This window comes from Sciurus vulgaris (genome assembly GCF_902686455.1).
Source record: "Sciurus vulgaris genome assembly, chromosome: 10".
NCBI lineage: Eukaryota > Metazoa > Chordata > Mammalia > Rodentia > Sciuridae > Sciurus > Sciurus vulgaris.
In genome coordinates, this window is record NC_136470.1 from 99,490,631 (window position 1) to 99,515,993 (window position 25,363).

At 35.0% G+C, this 25,363-nt stretch overlaps 1 protein-coding gene across 7 annotated transcripts in view; it reads right to left on the bottom strand.

Moving 5' to 3' along the window:
• NLGN1 (neuroligin 1) overlaps positions 1-25,363 on the bottom strand; it is an 875,108-nt gene that overhangs the window by 695,521 nt on the left and 154,224 nt on the right. The window contains exon 1 of one of the 7 annotated variants that reach the window (XM_079155130.1): positions 10,735-11,508. The exons of the other annotated variants lie outside the window; for them this stretch is intronic. The gene's annotated coding sequence lies outside the window, so the exon portion shown is untranslated. Of the gene's footprint in view, positions 1-10,734; positions 11,509-25,363 lie in introns of those variants that run through there. 7 annotated transcript variants of the gene reach the window in all.

Sequence of the window (25,363 nt, forward strand, 5' to 3'; positions counted from 1 at the left end):
TAAATATTATCACAAGCCAAGAGCAAGAAAAGAGCTGAAATAAAGCTTTTCCTACTTTCACTAAAAGCTCTTCCTCACCTAAATCACAAGATTAAGAACAATGAACATGTAATCGGATACAATAAAAAATCAGGAAAAAATTGGAAAACATCAAGAAGATAACTTGAAAATAGGAATTTGTCCATTTTATTAGCTGTGAACTGTCCTCCAAGAATCTCCGTGCCTTGAGATGTTAATAAAAGATGCAATGAGGGCATCTGGATTAAAAAGACATGTAAAAATACTGACTTGAACTTTCTTATCTTTTTAATGTCAGTTTTGTGTGTGTTTTACATTATGGTGATGCAGATGTTTATGAAGAGCTATTTGTGTTGATTTTATACATTTTAGGATTTATTAATAAAAAATTACAGATTGTATGAGCACAAAGGTATGAGAACCATACACTTAGTGAATGGATTTTAGGGAGAAAAACATTACACACTCATGTTCAATTTGAAGTATCAGCTCCGTGCACCCACAGCTTCATAAAAATGACAATGGCCATAACTAAGATTACAGATCACCAACTACTCTCCACGTCCTGTCCAATACACTTGACATGCTTTGTGTCATTGAGTTCTCAAGAGTTGATAAGCTAAGTAACCTTATTTGAAATGAGGAAAACAGGCTTTAGGTGGTTAGATAACATGCATTTGGTCTGCAAATCCAAGAAAAAGCAGATTTCAAAATCAAATCCGGGACCGCCGAACTCCAGAGCACATGACCTGAACTGTTTTGATATGGGATCTTTTGCTTTGCTCCCCAATGAGATCAATTCAATGAAGCCATATGCTCATTGAGGTTGAGGAGCTGAGGAGAGTGGAACAGACAGGACATCAACAGGAGGGAATAAAAAAGGCTGCTGATCAGCTTTCTGGGGTTAATTCATAGGCATAATTTGCAGTAGCTCTGAACAGTGTGATATTAAAATTTTTTCCAGCAACCACTCTATAGCCAGAGGCAGACAGTAAGTGATAGAAGTCAGGATTAGAGCTCAAGAATGCAAGAATGATAGAATTTCAAGAGAAAACATTTGTAAGAAAGCTCTAGTGTTGAGTAGGTTATCTAAGTGTGGAGGAAAGAAATTCCAGAAGGATAAAATAAATGCATATATCTCTCCACAAATATCTGTATCATCAGAAGGAAAAAACTGAGTAAGGAGAAAGGGTGTACTCTCAACCAGGACTATCAAAGTTCAAGATGGTGGTTTTGTAGACTTTTGAGAATGCTGTGGATAATCTTGTGGCCATATGACCATGTACACACTGAAAACTGATGTGGTGAAAAGTATATTCTTCCATGGGCATCATTGAGTAATAATTGGACCAATGGCAAACACACAAGGAACATGTGCTGAGGCTGAACATGAAACTAATTGTATTATCTCATTTAATTTTATTCTAAATACCATGAAGTAGAGATCATTAACATCTCTTTGTAACAGATAATTAAATTCAAGACAGAAACACAAAGCTACCAAAACATTCTTCAACAAAATAAAAGCACAGTTTATGAATGCAGCACTTTCCCACAGAGAGAGGGAGATATGGTGGAAGAACTCTCAGGCCCTAAAGATAAACCTTGCTTCCTTCTCAATTTTGCCCAGAGCCTCCTTCCGGGAGAAAGAGTGAGCAAGCCTCAATAACTTTCCAGAGATATATATCCCATTCTCCCTTCCTCTGCAGAAAACATAAGTGGTTCTATTTGTTCCCTTTCCCCTTGGGCTACTTCTACTCTAAATGTACCTCTTCATGATGTTAAAAAAAGAGAGAGAGAGAGAGAGAGAGAAAATTGAAATGTTATGGGGAAAAAGGCAAACTTAAACTTGACAGTAGCAGGAGAAACAAGTTTGCCAACAAAATACTTCAAAGAATAACAAAGAATATAGCACAGGTACATGGTAGAGTTCATTCCTGATAGCAAACTCTTTGTGAATAAAGAATATAAACAAATCAGACATTACTACCCTGTGTACATATATGATTACACAGTGGGGTGATTCTATATCAAGTACAACCAGAAGAACGAGAAGTTATACTCTATTAATGTATGGTGTGTCAAAATGCATTCTGTCATGTATAACTAGTGAGAACAACAACAATAACATAAATATAAACAGAAGGTCGGGGCAGCACAGGGAACAGTGCTTAGTGAATTGGGCCCAACTTGCTCACTAGGATCCTCCCCTGGAGAACACTCTCCCCAACAGGTCTTGCCTGGAGGGACCCCAGCTGGAACACCATGGCCTGTCTCAAAGTTCAGTACTTTTCTCCCTGATCTTTCCAGACACAAAAATGCACCCTTCCTTCAACCTTCATAGCATTTATAATCATTGCTGTGCCTGAACCCACCATACTTTCTAATCCCAGCAATTGGTAATATCAGTTTCCACCTGCAGTCTCCACAGTGGCAGGTATGTAGCACCAGGCATTGGATAGGCATCCTGAACAAGATGGGAATGGCGCAGATTCTTCTGGAGACCAAGAGTCAAGAGGAATGCAAATGGTATGTAAATCACTTGCACAGATAACTGTTTAGTTATAAATGCTATACTGAGAAAGATAAGTCTGGTTGTTCTGAGGGGAGATTCAAGAATGTAGAGTAGGAAGAATGATCATCCAGAGGAAATGATCTGTAAACTGGGTTTTGAAGGATGAGTAGGAGTTGGCAGGTGAAGAACAGGACAGAGCATATCAGACAGAGGCAAACTGATACCCAAATGCTGTGCAGTCTGTGACTTTCCAAAGAGACCTGTGTGGCTTGAGAGAAGAATGGAGCATAGACTGGAAAAGAAAAAGGAGTTGGCAATTCAAGAATTTGTAGGCCATCTTGGGGCTATAAGATCTCATCCCAAGTACAATGCTAGTATGGATAATCACAAAAATGACATTAGATTAACCTCCCTCTTTGAGAATAGAGACCATGTTTGTTGAATTGTTGGAATTAATAATCATCCACAGAACAAAATATTACATTGTAGGTCCTCAGAAAATATTCCTTGAATGAATGACCCATTAATTCATTGTATTATTTTTCATCAATTAACATAGCCCTCATTTTGTTTATCCATCTGTGATGCCTGATCTCCATGGAGGCATTAGCTTAATTAGACTTGCAGCAAGAGAGGGAAGAGCAAAAGAGGTAGAAAAAAAATTACAGGACAATGAAAATTCCTTGCCATGCCAGGGGTGTGTACAGAAGACCAGATAGACCTACTGGTGACAGATTCCATTCTTATTTGACCAAAAACAGAATCAAAATATGCCATGACAGCTTATCTGACAAAACAAAGGAAAAGAGACCAAAGGGACAGCATTTCCTTGTGGGTTACACAAATGAACCCTTCTGTTGTAACCATCCTTACAGCTAATGGCTATGTACTGAGAGTTTCTTTGTTGTATTATTTCGGGCGGGGGGGGCTGGACAAAGCCATTTAACATTACCTATATACAATAAATTTTACTTTCTATTTACTTTGAATCTACTCTCAGGTAGACTCTCGAATGTTAATTGCTAAGTCTAGAATCTACTTAGGTATCCTGACTTGCAAATGATCAGGAAGGTGAAGGAGATGAGAGGGGCAAAGATCTACAAGACAGCATGTTTCTTAAAAAGTCATGAGCAACGGATTTAATGCGTATGTAAAATACTGCAGCACATGTTTTTAAAACCAATTGGCGACCCTGTGTTCCCCCAAGAGAAAATGAATAATCACTCAAGAGTTCGGGAAAGACAGCCAGGTAGAGCTGATTACTTCCCTTGATATTAAATTGATGCTTTTGTCTGAAAGGGGCCACCTTTGGGTCACAAGTCATTGCTTCCAGAAGCAACTTAATTATGCCTGCCAGTATCCTTATAGAAAAGCTAGTACAATCTAAGAGCAGAGCCACATTCTCAAATCACTCTTTAAGCTTATTTTTGTTTCTAGTAAGTTGCTGGTGTCTGGGAAGAGTGGAGAATTGCCATTCCTGTTGCCCTGCTTAATTAAAGTTCCTCTTTAAAAAATCCCTTGTTGCCAGAGAATAGCTACAACTTTGGCAGAGGCAATGCTAAGTTTCTACATATGGCTGTGTGCCAAGGTATGTCAATCTTGACCCCTTGGAGGATGATTAGCAGAGAGAGGGTAGTTAAACCTTTGTGCCCATTCAGTCCCAGGCTTCTGCTGGAATTGGCAAGTACTATAGTGGCTATTGTTTAAGGAGTAACTGTCTAGAGGAGCTGGGCTAAGACCACCAACTCCTTTCACGTGAAGCACCAAACAACAATAATGGCTTCCTGTCACTCCTGATCCAGCAGAGAGCTCACCATTGGCCAGAAGGGGAAAGGATATTGCACTAGCAATCTTCTTCAGTTATCTACTTCTTTTATTTCCCCTTCATGTTACAGCTCCATTAGAACAAAAAATAACAGAACTCAAAACCATGCCCTTGTTCATGGGCCATTCGTGTAATATACCATTAATAAATAGAACATTAACAAGCATTTAGCATACGCATGGAACATAAGTTGCCAAATGAACTCACCATTTAAGCCAAGTTAAATAACAGGGAGATATTTGCAATAATACAATGTTAAAGATAAAAAACATTTTATAATCTTAAGTGGTTTAAAATCTTAAAGTTTTGGGGCTATGACTAAAATGTCAACCTTTGCTGTATTGCACATCTTATCTCAAACTGTGTTATATTTTACAATCTTTTGTCTTCATCATTCATGTCCTACCTAGTTGAAATAAGTTTTAGTAATTCCAAAGTCGCTGGGGATATCATGTTTTCCTCATGACAAAAAATAATTAATGTACCTTTCAGTAAATTATAACAACAGAAATAACCACTAGTAAGTCTTAATTCAATATTTTTTTCAAGATAAAATATATAAACTAGACACAAAAAAAAGATCACTAAAAAGTTTCAGTTATTTATCTCTGGTTAAAATCCAGTATTTGAAATATGATCCTTTCTACTTTTGAAATATTGTAGATTACTTTAAAATGTCTGTGAATGCAAATAACTATTGTTTTTATGCTTTTATAAAAGCAAAAATGAAAAGACTAAGTATTAGTGAAGAAAGGAGGCTGCATATCAGTTGCAACTGTTCTAGGTGCTACGGAAACACACAAAACTTTGAACAAATCAGACAAAATTCCCATGTCAGGGTGGAGGTTATGTAGACTGCTACCATAGTAGCAGGTCAGTATTTAATACAGTTTCATCGTCATTCTTGTTATTAAAGATTACAGTTCTCAATAGTAGGAACTTTTGGCATGAGTCTCATGATAACATGTGCATTAGAACACTTGGCACAGTTAAAGAGGTAATGAAACTGGTGACTTTCTTTTTACCCATAAGAAAAAGGATAGATAACATTGTCACTTGTGTGTAAAGTTTTGGACAGCTAAGTAATACGGATTTAAATTAAAAACGACAGATGCACTGACTTGAAACATAATGGTTGCTGAAGTGAGGCTTTCTTTCTTTTAGTACTATGGTGTACTATTAAATGGCTCGAGTATTATTTTCAGGTGTGACTACTGTCACAAATGTTGGTCAATGTCATATGTACTGATTACTGTTTTCCTGCTGAGTTCTGTCCTGAGTTAGGGGACGAGGGCAATGGTTGTCTTATGGGGAAATCTTACAGTAGGGACAATCACAACTTGGTTTTCCTCAAATCCGTATTTCTGATTCTGTGTGCGACCCTGTGGAATTTCCAAGCATCGTAGTGAGTATTCTGTATGATCCTATGAAAGCATTCACCCTGACTATTTTAAAGAAAAGTAACAAGAATTTTCATTTCACTTGAAGACATTGCTATTAACCTCCTTTTTTTCCCCTGAAGGTTCAACATTGATTGATTGTGTCAAAAAGGAAAATAAAATCATTACTGTTATACATAACAGTACATACATAACTGACAACCAACATCTGTATAAAAATAAATCACTGTATCAGTTGAATGTTTTCCAAAAGGCAGCTGTTAGGAACATATAAGTCTTTCACATCAGGGCTTGGCTTATTCACTCTTTCTAGAAAGTTATCTTTTATTTAGATAAAGATGTAAGAAAACCATATTCTAAGGAAATATTTGCCTGATAGTCTATCCTCTACACAACTTCTGTTCCCTCCCCACAACACTGCTACCACCAAGTAAATAAGCAAACAAATCAGTAAATGTACTTATTTTCTATATTAAAAAAAATAGGATTGTAGTTACAGGTAAATTAATAGATAGGCAGTTTTCTTATTAAATTACCACCCAAATGGATGGCATGGACTTCAGTGAGCACTGCTAATTATAGGTATATGTCACATTAGAAAAGTAGGATACAGAAAAAGTTCCTGTGTGGCTCCTCACAAGAGAACTAGGATTATGTACAAAAGTGTGGCTGGATACAGAGTTAAAATTTTAACAAAAATTGCTATGCAAACCAGGGAAAAGTAAAAGTGTTATAAAAATGTGTGTGTGTGTGTGTATATATATATATATATATTTTTTTTTTTTTCCTGCTTCACAAATCAAATCAAAGCTCATCAACTTAAAGTCAAGTCCTAAGACGTCAACTGCATGAAGTTACATTAGTCTAGTCTCAGACTGGAACTTTATTTCCTATGATACATCACTGTGGTTTTGGTTTTACATCTGTAGTAGTAACTTGACTTGCATTTGTTCCAAAATGAATTTCATGCTCAACTTGTTTTTCTTAATTAAACTTCCTTTAGCAGTTCCTAATATGTGTATTATTAAAACTCATTAGTCCCATTCACGCTTGCCTGTCATTTTCTGGCTACACATTCATATATTGAAGTGCTTCGTTGCTATATATAGGAAGAAAATTAAATAATAAATATAGGACTAGAACATTTTATGAGTGTCAGGATGAGAGAGTGCCTGCAAGGCCCATAAGGTTTCACACAAAAGAGGCATTACTGCTAAAGCCAACATGCTGACACATCTCTGATCTATAAAGTCTGCAGTAATGGCAGCCGTAAAGCGTTTTGCCATTGACTAGAATTTCTCTTACATGCAACGGAAATAGGCACAGAAGAGATTATATTGACTGTTATAAAAAGAATTCATATAAAAATCTCCCAAAAGTTTAGTGTCTAATAATTTCAAATGCCTGGAGTGATTTACTAGTTTCCTCTGACTTCAGTTAAGCTTAGAGTTGGCAGTCTTTCTCTTTCACAGAGATGTACTACTAAGTGGGAATGTGGGGGTTTTGTAGTTGCTGTTGTTTATTTCTTTTTTCCCCCTTTTTTTGGGGGGATGAGAGAGCACTAGAAAGCAAAGATAATGCACATCATTTTATAGCAACAGGGCAATATTTGACATTATCAACATGAGTTCACTGATAATAGAACAAAAGTAACCAAACAAAACTGGGTAGAATAAAGGACTCATTCCTCTTGGAAACAGTTGGGAATGTTGTTATCCCACATTAAGAGGTTAGCTACTTCAAGATGGTTTAAATTTATCCTTTAAAAAGCAGTGAAAAAGATACCCTAGATTCACCATTAGTATTTGTTAATTTAATTTTATTGTTCTGGATCTTACAAATTTGAAAAGATTAAAAATTCAAATTACAAATTAATTGAAAAAATTATATATCAACTTAGCAAAAGAGAGGGAAGGTTTGCACTTTAGGATACCATATATTAAAATTTCAACAAATCATTTTCAATAGAATTCCCACCCATCCCCAAATAGAATTTCCCCAACCAATTTCCTTTAATTAAGAGCACGTAGTAATTTCATTAAAAAAATCAGTTAATGTAAAAGTAACATTCAATGTTGTTGATCATCTCAACATCATAGCAGGAAGCTGTAGCAAAGAGGCTAGCTGTTGCTGAACTTGAGGCCACTTAGGACCCATGGAAGGCTTTCCAGGGACAGGAGCAGCTGTCAAGTAAAGCTCCATTGACATGACATCAGTTTTTCTATACTGGCAGGTCTTGGGGAAAATCAGTGCTCCTTCTTGTCAATTATATTAGGAATTGTGTTTGCAATTTATAGGGCTAATTGAGAGTCTGTCCTTTTACACCAAACTACAACATTTTGTGTTACTCTGATATAAAATTGAAGCCACCATGTTCTGTTTAATAATCATGACCAAAAACATGCATTTGAATAGCATAGAGCAAAATGTCACTAACTTTCTAAGTGAACTCTTCAGGTTTTTCAACAGTTCTTAAAGTGATCCACTCTTTTAAGAAGAGCATTTATCTGACTAGGTAACATGCTCTTCATTTAGAGGCTACAGTTGTTAAAATTTTCGTGGTGTGTTGTTCTATTAATTGACATTTTCATTGTTATTGGCCTTCTAAAGTGAATTTACAAGTTAAACGTTGACCAAAGTTTTGTATAGGAACTGTTTTAGAAACAGAATACAATTCCTTCAACTACATGACACCACAGAGTAGGTCAAAGTCTCTTCTCTTCATTTGCACTGCCAAAAGAAAATGTAATGAAGGAATAGAAAATGCCAATTGTTCTCAACAGAAAAATATTTTCCAATTACTACAAAGTATGTTCAGTTAAGTCTTCCACTTCAGCAGTATAGTACATGTAACAATGCTACTTAGTGTTTTCAAAATACGCAAATTAACTTTTAAAAGGACCTCCTTTTTCCTGTTTTAAATGCTCCTTAACTTTTATATTAATAGTTATATTCTCTTTTTGCCTAGAAAAAGAAATTCGGTCCACCTACCACTCACCTTCATTATTTATTTGTTATTATCATTTAATGTTCTTCTAGCTGCCTTTGTGTTAGCTTAATCTTCACTAAAACAAGTTAAATACTATCGGGAATAGAATGTGTCTAGAATGTACCAAAACACAGAACATCCATTGTTCTAGGTTCAGTCTGCACAGGAACCACGTGACTGAGAGCAGAGCAAAAGTGAGGCAAAGCTGGCCTGGAAGATATCTCCTTGATACTGACAATTGGGCTTGTAGAAACCATTTCTTGCTATTTTTTATAGTCTTGAGAAAATCTTACACAAAGTCTTCAGAAATAAGAAATAACTAATAAGAAATAGCTAACTTCTCCCCTTTAGAATTCCTTCCTAATTCCTGGGAGACAAAAGTTTTATTTTACTATTTCATCTTGAAGACACAAATTCTGTGTGCTTGCTTCAGAATTAGGTTTAAACACACACACACACACACACACACACACACACACACACCCTTTAGAAGGAAAGTTTGGTGAGATTCATCTTTGAAAACCAGAATGTCTGATATATCTGTAATGCCTGAAATAAGCGCCGAAGAATGGATGTGCTTCAGATGACATTGAAGAGTTGCCTTTCCATGAGTTCACTCATCATGGAGAGACTTCGATGCTACAACCGTAAAGGTATCTGAAAACATTTTTCATAATCTGTAAACAGAACCTTCTAAAAAAAAAAAAAAAAAAAAAACCTTATTTTTCAAATGACTAAAACATACAAAGTACAAAATTTTATGTTTACCAATTTTTTTATCTTCATCTTATTCCAGTGAATTTGAATTTCTGATGGCTTAAAATTTAAGGAATTGACCTTAAATATAAAAACTAAGTAAAATAATGAGGCTGAAATGTTAAAGGATATAAAATAGGGGTTCATTAATCTATTTAACACATCTACGTATACCTATACGTGTCTCTAAAATAAATCAGTGCTTTATATACAATTGTTCTGAAGCTACGTGGACTCCAAAATTGGTGGAGAATAATAGGCTTTTTTTCTGATTTCAAAGCAACTTTTAGTTTCCTAAGTCGATTAATATTCACTCATCTGAGTGATTAGTTTTAATTACAGCTGTTAAAATTGATTTCCTTCTGCAAATAAAGACGAGTTTTCCTTGAGAGCTACAAATTTTAAAAAATTAAAGAAAAAAAAAATCCCTCAATTCAGCTGCAAGAAAATATCTAGAAACGCGCGCGCACCGCTCAGTCGGAAAGAAAAGCCAGTAAGTGGCAAGGCAGGCAGGGCAGGGATGCATCAGAAATGCAGCCGGCTGCCTGGCGCACTCGCCTGCCTGGGCCCTGGGCAGAAAGGCTGCAAAGACCTCTAGGGCATCTCCAACTCAAAGAAAGTTACCACAGTCTGTATTATGGAAAGTCGTGCAAGAGAATTACAAGACGTGTGTGGCCAGTCACCCACTTCTACTGTCTCTATCCGATGCAGTGACCCTGTAACCCTTTAGTGTCCGGCTAAGAGGAGGAGGCTGGAAGGGGCAGGAAGAAAGAAAGGGAGGAAGGACACAATATAAATACGACTAATCCACCCCCACCTCTGCAAAATTCTCCTAGAAGCCGCTACAGCCACTGAAACCGCAGCCAAAGCGGCAAAGATTTCTACTCGGGTTTTCCTCTCTCCACAGGCAGGTTTTCCAAAGCGCCGCCGCCTCCTCTCCTTAAAGTATCACTGGGAGAAAGCACGGGATCCAGGAGGCATCTCCCAACTGAGAAATTTTCAATGCAAAGTTGAGAGCTCGGAGGACTGCTTGGCTTCCCCACTGACGCCACCAAACAAGGTTTTCAAGCTCCATCTAGGTAGCTCCCTAGCGATCCCCCCCGAGATGCGCGAGGTGGCTTTACATCTCCCCTGCTCGCCCCATTTCACAGGCATCGCGTCCGCATCATCTTCCGCGCAGTGGCACACAAACCCAGGCAGCCCCCTCCCAAGAAAAGAGCCACAAACTTACCCTCAGCAAGACAGATCCACAGAGGGAGCCCCCTCATCTTCCCCCGGTCCCCTTCCAATAATTCAAGGAGACAGTTTCTACAACACTTCGCCGTCAAATTCAAGCCGAAATGGTCAAAGTATTTACCAGTTCCTAGACGCTTTTTTTGGAATCTCTAGCACCCGATAATTCTTGTTTCAGGATTCAAGATGCTTCTTTTCTTTTTTTTTTTTTTTTCTTTAAGCAGCCGCAACCCCAGTTTTACGCCCCCCCCCCCCTTCCTTTTTATTCACCCACGGACACTTCCAAAACGTGTCGATTGATCCTTTTTTTCTTTCCAGATGCAATCACGATCCAGAATCCTGGGCACCCAAAGCCACCTCCATGTAAATCCGACCATCAGGCAAGAAATACAAATGATCAAACAACGTTACTTCTTTCAGCTGCAATCAGATAATCCTACTAATCCAATAGATTTATCTCGATTGGAAATTGACCTCAAAAATGAATTCCCAATGCCGATGTCCAGTAGAACGATTTCGTAGCCTTGTTCGGGTGACCGAAAGCACTGTGGTTTCTTTCTTTCTTTTTTAAAAAATCTTTTTGGATTCTGGGTGCACTGCTCGCAAAAAAATGCCGAGGACCCTGGTTTTCCCCTAATATAGGTTTCTACTCCAAATCGGTGCAGAATGAAAAATGGTACAAAGATACCCCTAGTGGCTCTAGGCGATATTGCAGGAGCCTTAGATTTTTTTTTTTTTTCTCATCCCCTCTCCTCACCTTTTTTTTTCACCCCCATAGATAACTAGATGCTGTAGTAGTTAAACAAGAAGACTGAGCCAAGATTTACATGAATAGTGTGTAACTGCTTGAATAAATCATCTGACCTTTCTTCATTGTTTTATGCTTAAAAATTGAGATTTCCATGCTTCCATCTCCTCTATATTCAAACATTTCTGCAATGGCATTTAATAGCTAAAATGCCGCTTTGTGGCAGGTCAGTGATTTCAAAGCAAATATATTTGTTTTCTCAATAACTACAGTTATAAAAAAAAAACCTCAGTGGTCCTGCGAGAGATTAGTTTTAGAAAAATTCTTGACTTCTTTTAAGGAATATGACTATGTATGGATATACAATTTTAGATCTTTTCTCATTTTGGGCCTTTGATGTTCATTCAGAAAAGCAGGCAATGACTTTTGTGAGCTTGTGGTCAAAAGATAAGACCTAAGTACCACTCTATAGGCTTTCCTGTTTCTTAACTGAATCCTTTGGAATTCAGTGACCTCGAGATTACCACTAGGATTTTTGACAGGCTTCCAAGAATAAGAATCAATGCAATGAATTTCAGGACTCTGTTCTAAGCTGTGTATTGCACGCTTTCACAAACAGTGCCTCCCCTTAACCCAGAGATCTTTTTTAAAATGAAGATTCTAATTCTGTGGGACCAGGAACAGGCCGAGTTTCTGCATTTCTAACAAGCCCTCTGAGCATGCTTTGATTATCAAGGGCCTAGTAAAATAGAAAAGTTCAATTCACTTTCATGCTGATGGGTTCTGTAGCTGCAAAAACTGGAAAGTCTTTCTTAACTGACTAAATAATTAAGCCTTTTAGTGTATGAACTGTTTAAGAGTCAAGAGACCTTCCTTTTACCACTGGTTTTTCTGTTAATTGGCTATGTGACTTTGAAAAGTCACCTTTTGGCCTATGTTAAATTTATCTAGTAAAATTCAAAATAAACCAACAACTATGCATGTGCCTGGATGGAAGACTCAAAATTGCAAATTATTCCATAATACTAATGTAATTACTATTAAAATCCCTCAACAGCTTTTCATGAAACCTAAAAAGTTAATTCTAAAATGTGTTTGAAACAACGAATGGTAAAAAATTCTCATTGCACTCTCAAGAACAAGTTTTATGGAGTTTCCATATGAACTATTAAGACAATGCAAAATGACAGTAATTAAGGCAATGTAGCTTTGGTTCAGAGAAATTATCCAAAAGAACAGAACAGAAAGCCTAGAAGTACATCCATGCATTATTGGAAACTTGATAAATAAGAGGTAAAATTATAGAGCAGTGAAGGTAAATGAATTATTCAGACAACAAACTATGCATATGAAAAAAAAATAGTTTAAATTCACATGTATTTGAAGGGCCTAAAGATGCAAGAAAAAACTTCATAACTTTTAGAGGGAAATAACTTTATAATTTGGGGTAGATGAGAAAATAATAGTTTATTAAACATGACAGAAAAACCAAAGTCATACAGGAAAAATGTTAAATTTGATATATTAAAGTAAAATATACATTAAAATCTATAGATTGAGAGGAGATATTTGCAATGCATATAACTAAAGAAAGCTTAATATCCAAAGTATGTAAAGGTTTCTTATAAATCTATTTAAAAGATATGACAGGGAAAAATGGGCTGAGGAGATGAACAATTGGTTGGCAGAAGAGAATTCTTAGTGTCTAATAACCATTTGACAGGCACTCATTCTCCCTGGTTATTAGAGAAATACATGGCAAAATGCTGATATCTCATTTCATAGACATGAAATTGGCAAAATTTTACAAATCCAGTAATACCAGATGTTGATGAAGATGTGAAGAAACCATGGAGAATATGACAGTTAAAAGTACGAAGTCTTCAGAAAGCAATTGAGAAAGAGTTGAAGATTCTCATGCCCTGAAATACAGTCTTTCTAGTCCTAGAAATACCCATTGAATAATTACTTGAAATAGCCAAGAAATAGAAGTAATCTAAATACCTCTGGATAAATAAATGGACAAAAATTCATAAAATATTCACATGCTGAAATACTAGAAGCAGTAGGGAGAAAAATGAAAATATGTTTGCTTGAGTTAATATAGATAAATTTCTAAAATATGACGTGGGCATAAAAGAAAGATGTTGCAGAAAGATGCTTCTTGGATGATACCATGTATATATAAAGTTTGAAAATATGTGAAATAATTTTATCAATCAATTTCAATCACATTCCTATGCAGCAAATAGTATCAACCTGCATGAGAACCATAAACCTAAAAATCCTGGGTAGAGATTGCCTCTGGGATAATGGAACTGGTCAGGCAGCCAGGGTAGCTCCTCCTGAACCTACAGAGATTCATTTCTCAATGTGAATTTTGAACACAGGTGGCTATACTACTACTATGTAAATTATTTGTATGACTGAAATATTTCTTTAAAAGACTTTATTTCTTTAAAAGACTTAGATTAGATGATTTCTCTGAACCTTTATAGACTTATAAACATTTCTAATTAAAATAAGTAAATGCAGATGTGAAAAAATAGTATAGGAATTCATAATTTCATAACATTTTATAGAAATATTTTAGAAATGGCAATATTTTATATTTCTAAGTAAAAATGGATTGCTGCTTATTTATTTCTGTAATGAGTATTAGAATTTTCAGCTTGCAAGCAAAATTTACCACCTAAATGAGAAAAATGTGACTGAAATCGGAAAAGAAAATAACCCTCCACTAGCTCTTTCTTGTATTTTCCTTTGATCTCATGAATAGTAATAGGGTCTCTGAAACTGTGAAACAGGTCATCAATTGATCATGTTCCGTCTGACCAGTTAACTAGAAACCACCAAAATCAGAGTAGCCCCAAGCCAAATTACAAAACATAGAAAATTCTTCGAAGAATACTGAAAACACATATATGCATTCAAATAGGGGGATTTGTTGACGTGAATTATGAGAACTGGCAATCTCATTTTAAAGCCATTAGATATTATTTTTTAAATCTGTGCAAAATAGAAGATACCAAATATTAGGAAAGTTTTTTTTTAGAGCCTCAACTTACAAGTACAATGAGCTGTTCATACCAGCAGCTCATACTGGACTCAGGAAAGACTCCCTAGTTACTTGTCAAACAAAAAATTTTCAGCCATTCAGAAAAGACTTCCTGGGAAATAACAATAGTAGTTTTGTGGTAAGAAAACAGTGAGATAACAATTTGATTTCCTTTGATGATAGATTAGATAAGGGGGAAGAAATAGACATGTTTCTGAAATTTGAAGAGGCTGACATATTCATTCAGCAACCACTTATTGACTAATTCCTGCATACTAGACACAGACAAAAGTGTATAATAAGAGTTCCTTAGTTTGCATTGATAATTGATTATAACTGCTTAGTTGTTACTATTCTGAGTTAATACTTGAGCATCCATAATGAACAGGTATTAGATATTGATAGAGAACTGAAGGTTCATTTCCAGTGTGTTTGAGTTCGAGCTGGGTTAACAGGATCAGGTAGTCAAAGAAGGAAGAAGAAAAAGAGGGAAGGAAGGTGGGGAGAGGCAGAGGAAAAAAAGGTTGAGGATAAAAAGATGCATCAAATTCTTTGTCTCCCTGGTATATACCTCATGATACAAACGATTTGTGAATGATGAATTAATAGATCAAAGAATGGAAATGGTTGGCATATAAAGAAAACAAAACCATCCTCCATATTGGATGGGTTTGCTAATCTTCTCAGAAAATGAAATTAACAGGGGAAGCTAAAAATTAACTATGATGAAGAGTGGGAAATGAAAAATCAAGATTAGCAAACCTACATGCTGTGGGGAGTTTCAAATTGATTATGTCACTAAAATTTTATACCAAATGGAGAATTATTGATTAATACTGAATGGATAATGTCAATAAATAAACAGCATGATTCTACAGATAAATAGATGAGCAAATGTATAATTGCTGCTTTTAATACAAAGAAGTTGTTAATAAAAGAGATATTTTGTAGGGGTTGTTTTCCAATAAATGATATAAATGAATGTATTTTATGACCATGTCAAATGAATTAAGTTCTAGCTGGTAGCAAATATTTTGGGATGCTATAAAAAGCTGATCCTCCATATGTGTGTAAAATGAAATAACTTATAAAATTTTGTAAAAGAGATAACTAAAGCAAGTCTGGAGAAAAAAAAAAGTTCCCCTACCATTTTCAGAACTCCCCTGATATAAATTCATATTAAGTCCTCAAGACTTGAATCTAAATGAATGGGAATTATAAAAGGCATAAAAATAAAAACGGTTGCAATATTATACAGTCTAACAATTGCAAAGGTGGTTGTTTTGAGGAGCTTCTTTCTACAGGGAAGAATCTGCTCACACAATCCTACTTAATTAGAAAAGACTACTTAAAGCACTTGACTGATACTGAATATTCCAGGTATGTACTAGGAAAACACACCTGCTTGGATGCTAAATATATCAGATGCATCTTTATGTTCCATGAATTGAAGTCTGGTAATGGAAACCAAAGTAATGATCATGGAACATAAAGTAATGATCAAGATTAGATATTTTAGGAGAGACTGCCATGTCTAGAACTGAGACTTCTTCATCAGCTTTGAGGAGCCAAAGTGACTCTGAAAGGAATTTAAGTCAGAAATCATTCCAGGTTTTTCAGAACAAATTATAATCATTTTAACTTGATAGAAACTTCCAAATATTGGTAGGATTATGCTAACAATAATCTTTTCTTTATGAAGAAACTCTTTTTATATCTATAATTTGTACCTATATTTAATTGATACAATTATTCAATTATTCTTTACTTTAAAATACATACATTTTAAACCTCAAAGACTTTAGCAGGTAATAGCTTATTAACATAATTCAAAATTTACCCTATCAAACATCATCCATTAGATTTAATTGTAAAATATTAATATAGTTTAGTTTGCATTTCCAATATTAGCAAAATTTACTGTAAAATTTGACCTAAGTATGGGAAGACCTCATGATACTTCATTTTCTGTAGTTCAAACTGGAAAAGAAATTTTTAGTTATATCCCAGTGGCATTACCATCTCTCACAGACATGAGGGGGGTGCTCTTCCTTTTCTGGGTAGGAATTTATCTAATTACAAAACTAAAAATAAACACTAGCCTAAATTTTCATTATTACCTAATGGTAATTTAATGATCATCTTCTACCTGAATACTTAGTTTCACAATTTCCTAAAATGTTACATAAATGAAACCTTAAAATGACACCTTAAGGAATGGCTCCTTCTCTGTCTCTCTGTGTTTCCTTGTCTCTCAGTTAATTTATCTATTTGTCTACCTATCTACCTATGAATACATGTGTCCATTTAGTTAATTTCTGATTATGTACATCAAACTGAGGAAGGTCACAAATGTTTTAAAAGGATAGATTTCCTAAAATTATTTATATTTGACATTAGTGTTTGCTTTTTGCTTATATATGAATAGGATTATTTTTGATGACCCGGAAACAAACAATAAAATAATGGAATTAAATAGAATGATAAAACCATGTTATATTCAATGCAGAAAATGTTGTTCAACCTTCCAACCATCCATTCTAGAATTCATACCCTTTATGCTATCATTCTGGCCTTTCTCTAAAAATTTCCAAAAGCTTCCATAGACATAAGCAAGCTAATAAATGGTGTTTTGATATTAAAAATAGCATCATAACCCTTTATTTCTAAATTGTGTGACTAGGGAAAGCAAGAAGGAAAGAGGGAAATAGTAATTTTTTAAAAAAAAAAAATTGCTTAAGCTGGTTACTGTGGAACACACCTCTAATCCCAGCTACTCCAGAGATAGAGGCAAGAGGTTTGGAAATTCAAGGCCAGCATGGATAACATAGCTAGACCCTGTCTCCAGATAAAAAATAGAGTCAGAGATGTTGCTCAGTGGTAAAGCACCCCTGGATTCAAACTGAGTACTACAAAAAAGAAAGAAAGAAAGGGAACAAAAGTAGTTTCTTCAGTAAACAGAAAAAGTAACATCAGGATCATTAAAATCAAGACTTATAAGAAGTCACAAAGTTGGTTACCTAAGACAATAGACAGCTTTTGTTAACAGATAGTTTATCTGTTACATAATAGAATGGAATATTATCCCTGGCTTACGTGAGACATTAAACCTACTCATAGCTCACATCTTCATCATTAGTAAGTCTGGTGAGGACATAAGAAAACATTTATAACTGTAGTTCATCCTATCAAAGCTCAAACTCATCATTAAAACACTAGACTATATTTGAGTGGTGGCCCAAAGAATTGCTGTTTTATAGTGATTATATGAATTCCAAAGATCTCTTTTTGCTAAGTAGAGAAGGCAAAGAGTATAAATGACTTAAAGGTCGCACTGAGCTCAGTGGTATTGCTATGAGAAGCCACTGTGTACTGCTACTTCTGAATCACTGCTTTTTTGTTTGGTTATTGAGGTTAATGTTACATTGCTCTTAAAATATTTGACCACACCAAAATTTAAAAATTATAATTAACAAGCAAATAAAAACCCACAAAATTAAGTATGCATAATATGAAGATCAGAATAATGGTCCCCAGCAAGAAGTCCAGATCCTCATCCCCTGGAATAGGTGAATATGTTACTTTACATGAAAAAAGAGATTTTGTAGATCGTAGATGTGATTAAGTTAAGAATCTCAAGATGAAGATATTATTCTGGATTATCCAGATGGGTCCAGTATTAATTAAGACAAATGTTTTTAATAGAAGAGAGCAGAAGAGTCAGAGTTAAAATAAGAGATGTGATAACAGGGTCAATCAGAAATGAGAGCTCAGGGAGAAAGAGAGAAATTTGAAAATACTACATTGTTACCTTAGAAGATGCAGGAAGGGAATACAAGCTAAGGTAAGGTCATGACCTCCAGTCAAGAGTCTCTAAAGAAAACAAAGCCCCTGCCAACCCATTTTAGACCTCTGACTTCCTGAACAGTAAGATAATAAATCTGTGTTGTTTCATGCCACCAAATGTATGGTAATTTGTTTCAACGAAAATAAGAAACAAATATACTTAATTAAAAACATTTAAAATACGGTGGAAATAATCAGTATTGTCCCTAGAAACATATCATGAACCACCAGGTGCAAGTTAAAATTTTTGGATAAACTTTTTTTAAAAATTTAAAAAGAAAGAAGTCAAATTAAATATAATTTATTTTATGTAGCCCAATGTACCAAAAATTTTATTTCAACATATAATCAGTATCAAACATTAATGAAATATTTTGAATTTTTTCATTAATCTCTTCAAAATCAAATGCACGTATTACTTATATTTTGATTCAGACTAAAACCATTTCAAGAGTTCAATACCATCATAGCTAGTGACAACCATATTGGGTAGTACAGCTTAAATTGTAGGAAATAAGTTAAAAAGAAAATCTCTTTTATTATTTTATAGATCATTCTAATGTTCTATGGCAGTCTGAATTAAGAATCAATAAAAGGGAACATAAATTAAATAGACACTTCTCAAAAGAAGAAATGTGAATAACCAACAAATACATGAAAAAATGATCAACATCTTTAGCTATTAAGGAAATGAAAATAGAACTGAGATTGCATCTCACTCCAGTTAAAATAGCAATCATCAAGAATACAAATAATAATAAATACTAGCAACTATGTGGAGGCAAAGAAATGCTTATACACAGTGGAATTGTAACTTAGTACAATCACTATAAAAATCTGTATGGAAATTCCTAAAAGATACTATGAATGGAAACACGATATGACCCAGCTATATCACTTTTTGCTATTTATCCAAAAGAATTGAATTCATCATACCATGGAGATACATGCATACCCATGTGTGTAGCAGCACAATTCACAATAGCCCAGTAATGGAACCAGCCTAGGTGTCCATCAAGTGATGATTGAATAAAGAAAATATAATTTATATACATATATGTGTATATATACATGTATATATGTATATATGTATATATATATGTAGATGGATAGATAGATATAATGGAGTTTTATTCAGCCAAAAAGAAGAACAAAATTATGTTATTTGTAGGAAAATGAATGGAACTTGAGAGCATCATGTTGAGTGAAATATGCAAGACTCAGAAAGTCAGGAGTCACATGTTTTCTGTCATACATGGAAGCTAGAGAGGAAAAAGGAAAAAATAAATGGGAGAGAGGATTTCATGAGATATAAAGGAGCCTGGTATAGTTGATCAAGGGAACCCTGCAAAGGAAGGAGGGGAGAGAAATGGGAGGCCCTAGAGCATGAAATTGACTAAATCATGCTGTACACGTGTTTGACAAAAGGCAAATGAATCCCCCTTATTATGTGTATTTATAGTACACCCACCAAAATTTAAAAGAATATAAAATGTGGGCCTTTTAGACTATAGTCCAAGTTTGAAGCTTGAAGACCAATTCAGCTCTGTATTTTTGTAAATAAAATTTTATTGAAGCATTAAAAAAGGATCACAAAGGCATCTAAGGAAATCAGGATGGTTGTATAGGCAATTTTCTGATAACTTGTTACTTGAGAATTGTATTTAAAAAGAAGTACCGGAAAAGGAGATAAATGAAAAAGAACACAATAGAAGAGTGTGATTACCTAGTGACACTGAGTTGGCTGATATTTGTGAAAAAAGCTAACAATAATAGAAAGGAATTTCTCTGGTATTTTCAGAGCAAAATGATAGGCAAGGACGGGATATGAATAACATTGCTTCAGGCCAACTACATAATATGAACAAATGACTAAGTGAAGAGAAAAACTATTAAACTGCAGCTTCCAACTTCTCCATAGAGAAAAGTGATGTTCAAACTGGGAAGGAATGTGATGGGGAGGAGGTGATAATAAAATCTGAAAATGAATTAACTTAGTTTTAAAAGGCCAGGCACAAATCTGTTAGTCTAACTTAGAACACTAAGAATACTTGAACATTTGTTCTTGGATCTAATATCTATTATCTATAAGTCATCATGAAAATTGCTAATGGTCCCAGTTTTCAAACAGGAGTCTAGAAACAGAAGTTTCCTAATCTCAATATTAATGGAAACTTTAGAATTGATACTCATAGGTATTCATTCACAAAGTATATGGCAAAACAGAATAAAATTTTTTATTAGAATCACTGGAATGGTAGATCAAAAATTTCATTTGTATTGTTTATTTTCATTCAGAGTCTCTTGTAAAAGTCGCTCTTAATTTTCTTGTGGACAACATTGGTACAGGCTGAATGAAGACTGAGTAGGTCTTTTGAAAGTTGAACAATTCATCTATTGTAATATCCAGTGAATGTTCTTTGATATGCTCTTCTCTTTTTTCTTTTGGAGGACTAAAATTTCTAAAGGAATTTGTTTTATGATTGAGTCTGTCAATTAAGCAAATTAGTCTAATGGTATGAATGAGAAGCTTTTGTAGGAGCCTATTTTTATATTATAGGCTTTTAAAATAAATTATTTAAACCATCAACTGTTTAGGAAATTAATATTTTCAATGTCACTTTTCATATGGAGTTTTTTTCTAAATTGCTTAAATTGTAAAATCTTAAATTGAATTTTAACTCAGTGCTATTGAATTTAACGTCTAGTTCCTCTATGTCCCCTTTTGCAATAAAGACCTCCTTATGATTAGTTTACTCCGTCATACAAATTTTTCTATTTAATTAATCAACTGTTTTATATCAAAAAGTACACCTAATAAAATCCTCAAATTAGTCTAAATTTAAAACAAATCAATCATACTACAATTCAACCTCAACCTTAATTTCAACCACCTTAACTTTCAAATAAATTTCACAATATAATGGCAAGATTCTTTCATCTTTTTGACTCCTAATCCTGACACAACCTGACCATAAAATCTTTCTCTATTCACCTTCTCTCCAGATGCATCAAGAACTAGACCAGGAAGCAACTATCACAGACTAAAACAATAATATAAAAGAGTAAGATCTCGACATAACCTGCCTCCCTCTGACTTTCATGCACTGTTTTTCCTCCCCTTCTCCACTTACGTCATTTCAGTATACATATAGTATACATGATGTACAACGATATTATAAATCATTGTGCATGGAATATATTGAATTGAAAGAACATATTTAGTGAACAAATGCAAAACATAATACAGGGATAGATATATTCCCATGTGGCTATTGCAAAAACTAAAAGTTTTACTTACTATTTTTTTCTCAGCTGACTTGAAAGCATGCAAACAATCATAATATTGAAAATAATGTCAATTTCATTTTTGAGTGTATCCTCTCTGCCAGTGTTGCGTATATCTTAAAACTTCGAAGGGTACATATTATTTTTCCTATTTTCACAAGTCTGAAAACTGAAATCCAGTAACATTATGTCACTTGCTGGTACTAGCAAAAGTGTAAACCAAACTTGTGCTCCAGTTTGTGAATCTACGTTCTCTGTAATTATGAAGGATGGTGAGCCAAGGACTGAAAAGAATCAATACTGGAGGAATGACTCAGTGGTCAGGAGTTATAAATGAAAAGGACAGTTGGATGTCTCCCAAAAGGGAGTTCACCTTTTGGTGATAGGCTGCCCTAAGTACTTCTTAAGAGACAGGAACAATTCTAGGATTTGAGTTAGCTTTGGTTATCCTGCCTCACAAGGGCCCAACACTGCTGAATTCTGAAGAGAAATGAAAGATGAGGTTGTCCTTTGTGTGAGGTTCAAAGATTTCATCCCAAGGTGCAGCTGAACTATATCCGGGAGTAAGGGATCACAAGGACATTGGTGAGCATGTGACTTGGGAGCAGTTAACAATTTTCCTGAAATGAATGTTCAGATGAGCGAAAATACCCAAGCTGTCCCAGGCACGACTCTGGGTTCCCAGCAAGAGAGCCAGTCCCCCTGGTATCTGGAAAAGGGCACTGGCTGTAAACCATCTGGTGTACGAGTGATGCGCCATCAGAACAACATGACAGCAGAAGGTAAACTCAGATTAGTAAAACAGAGCACAGAACCCCTGGTTACAAGATTCTTTATCCAGGAGTTGCGAGTCACAAGGGGAGATTTTGAAGTAGACTCACCTGGTCTATTACTGCAGGACTGTGCCAGTCTCCTCCTGGGTCTCTCTACTCTCCTCACCTAACTTTCCTCTGACCCGTCTCTCACACTGACACCAAAACAGTCTTTTCATAACACAAGTTTGATTAAATCACTTCTGTGTTTAATTATTAGCAGACTTGGTGGTTCTTCCCATGGTTGCCTACTGAAATCTCTGGGGGAGTATTAAAAATACTAGTGAGAACCTCACCCCAAAATCCTCCCAAGATCCATTAAATCAGAATTTCTGGAGCTAGGAATAGGTCACTAACATTTTAAAAAATACTCTGACTGATTGCTTTATACATCCAGTGTTAAGCCAAAGTTCCAGAAGGTACATTTGAGACTCCATGGAATGATGACGAAGTCCTTTTGACTGAAGCTACAAGCATACTAGAATGACACAGGAATAGCTTTCAACAAGTTTCTAATTTAATCCAGTTAATTGTTACCCAGTTAATTTCTTAGAGGGAGATTATTTCTCAAAGGAAGAATATATTCTTTTTTTCCTATGTCTAATAGGGAAATGGCTACAATATTTGTGGAAAGACAGAATTATTTGTTTCCCTCACACTTTATTCTTTCTCCTTTCCCCTTGGGTAAAGAAAGATATATTAGCTCTATTAACCGAACATGTGTCTAAGTTTTGCCATTGGGAATGCTCAGTATTAATAAGAGAAAGGATTGTGGGTTTTATAAAAGCTACATTAAAACACCACCATCAAAAAATAATCACCCAAACCTACTTCTCTTGAACTTAGGCACATATTGTGAACAGAAGGTATATACTATTACAACCTAATACATGGTCATAAATTGAATAAATAACTCCAGGAAGCCTCCTAGGATATTGGGTTACCATCACTTTCAAAGAAGTCTAAAATAATCATTAAATATTAATTGTTCTTTTAAAAAGCTCACCCTGACAAATCTTGAAAGCTAGGGAGAAAATTGGTCAGTGTTGAAATTTTTATCTCACTTTTAGATAGGGAAACTTGAAGCAAGAAAACTAGTGATGTAAGATGTGTGACACCTTTATTAAATAACCAGATCCTTCGTGCCAGGGGCATCTTTCATAGGAGATTCTTCATATATAAAAGCACCTTCCAGCACAGGTGGTTGCAGGTATTTATAAATTCTTTTACTGCTTACTAAGCAATTCAACATAATGATTTATTTGACTTTTAGGGAAAAAAAACTTTTGGGTACAAGAAGGGCAAATCGCATTCCTTTCTTTTTTTATAATTGAGAAAAATTGATTAAAAGGAAAACTGACTTTCTCGTGGTCCCTCAGAGGTTTGTCAACAGTAGAAACCAGCTCCTTGGATTCCCAATGCTTTTTCTAATAGTAAACATTGATATTTTCCCTAAATTATAATGGGCTACACAAAAGACCTAAGATAACTTAGTTTGATAGCTTTCAAAATAGATTTTGTGGAGGTAAGTTTCTTAAAAAAAAAAAAAAAAGAAAAAGAAAGAAAGAAAGAAAGAAAAAAGAAATCACCCAAAATTGCAAACAGAAAATTCAAGTAAAAAGAGAACTGATAGTAGAAGTGAAGCAGACAAGAGACAGTCCTGTCCCTTGAGCTTCTCCACCCCCAGTAACAAGGGGGCTTTTGAAGTGCTGTTTGAAAACCAGTTTCAGGTTTTACAAAAGAGGAAATGGAGGTCTCAAAAATCAAGTGAGTGGACACTTTACAGAAGAAGACATACAGGCAATTAATAAGTATATGAAAAAGTGTTCAACATCTCTAGTAATTAGAGAAATGCAAATTAAAACAACTCTAAGATTTCACCTTACTCCAATTAGAATGACTATTATCAAGAACACAAACAATAATAGATGTTGACCTGGATGTGGGGGAAAAGGCACACTTTTACATTGCTGGTGGAGCTGCAAATTGGTGCAGCCACTCTGGAAAGCAGTATGGAGAATCCTCAGAACACTTGGAATGAACCCACCTTTTGACTCAATTATCCCACTCCTCGATTATACCCAAACGACCTAAAATCAGCATACTACAGTAACACAGTCACATCAATGTTTATAGCAGTTCAGTTCACGATAGCTAGATTGTGGAACCAACCTAGATGTCCTTCAACAGATGAATGGATAAAAAGAACTGTGGTACATATACACAATGGAATATTATTCAGCCACAAAGAAGAATAATATTATGGCATTTGCAAATAAATGGATGGAATTGGGGAATATCATGCTAAGTGAAATAAACCAGTCCAAAAACACCAAAGGTCAAATGTTTTCCCTGATAAGTGCAGAATGATATATAATGGGGGTGGGGATGTGGGGAGTGAGAGAAGAATGGGGGAACTTAAATTATGTAAAAGGAAATGAGAGGGAGGGGGAGTATGAAAAATGGTGGAATGAGACAGACATCATTACCCTATGCACATGTATAATTACACGAATGGTATGAATCTACATCGTGTACAACCATAGAAATGAAATGATGTACCCCATTTGTGTACAATGAATCAAAATGCAATCTGTAAAAAATTAAATAATAAATAATTGTTTTTAAAAATCAAGTGACTTGGTCAAGCTCATCCAGTTATAAGATGTCAGATTCTTTTGTATTTAGTAGTTTGGATCTTTCTTGGATAAAGGATACAAAATTTCCATTGGATAACAGGCATAAGTTCAAGAAATCTGTTGTGTAAAATGTAGTTTTAAATGAAAATAAGCTTCTCTGAAAACACACCTTATTTTAAATATTAATAACAATGCTTTTTATATTTGAAAAATTGCAAAGAATAGATTTTACACAT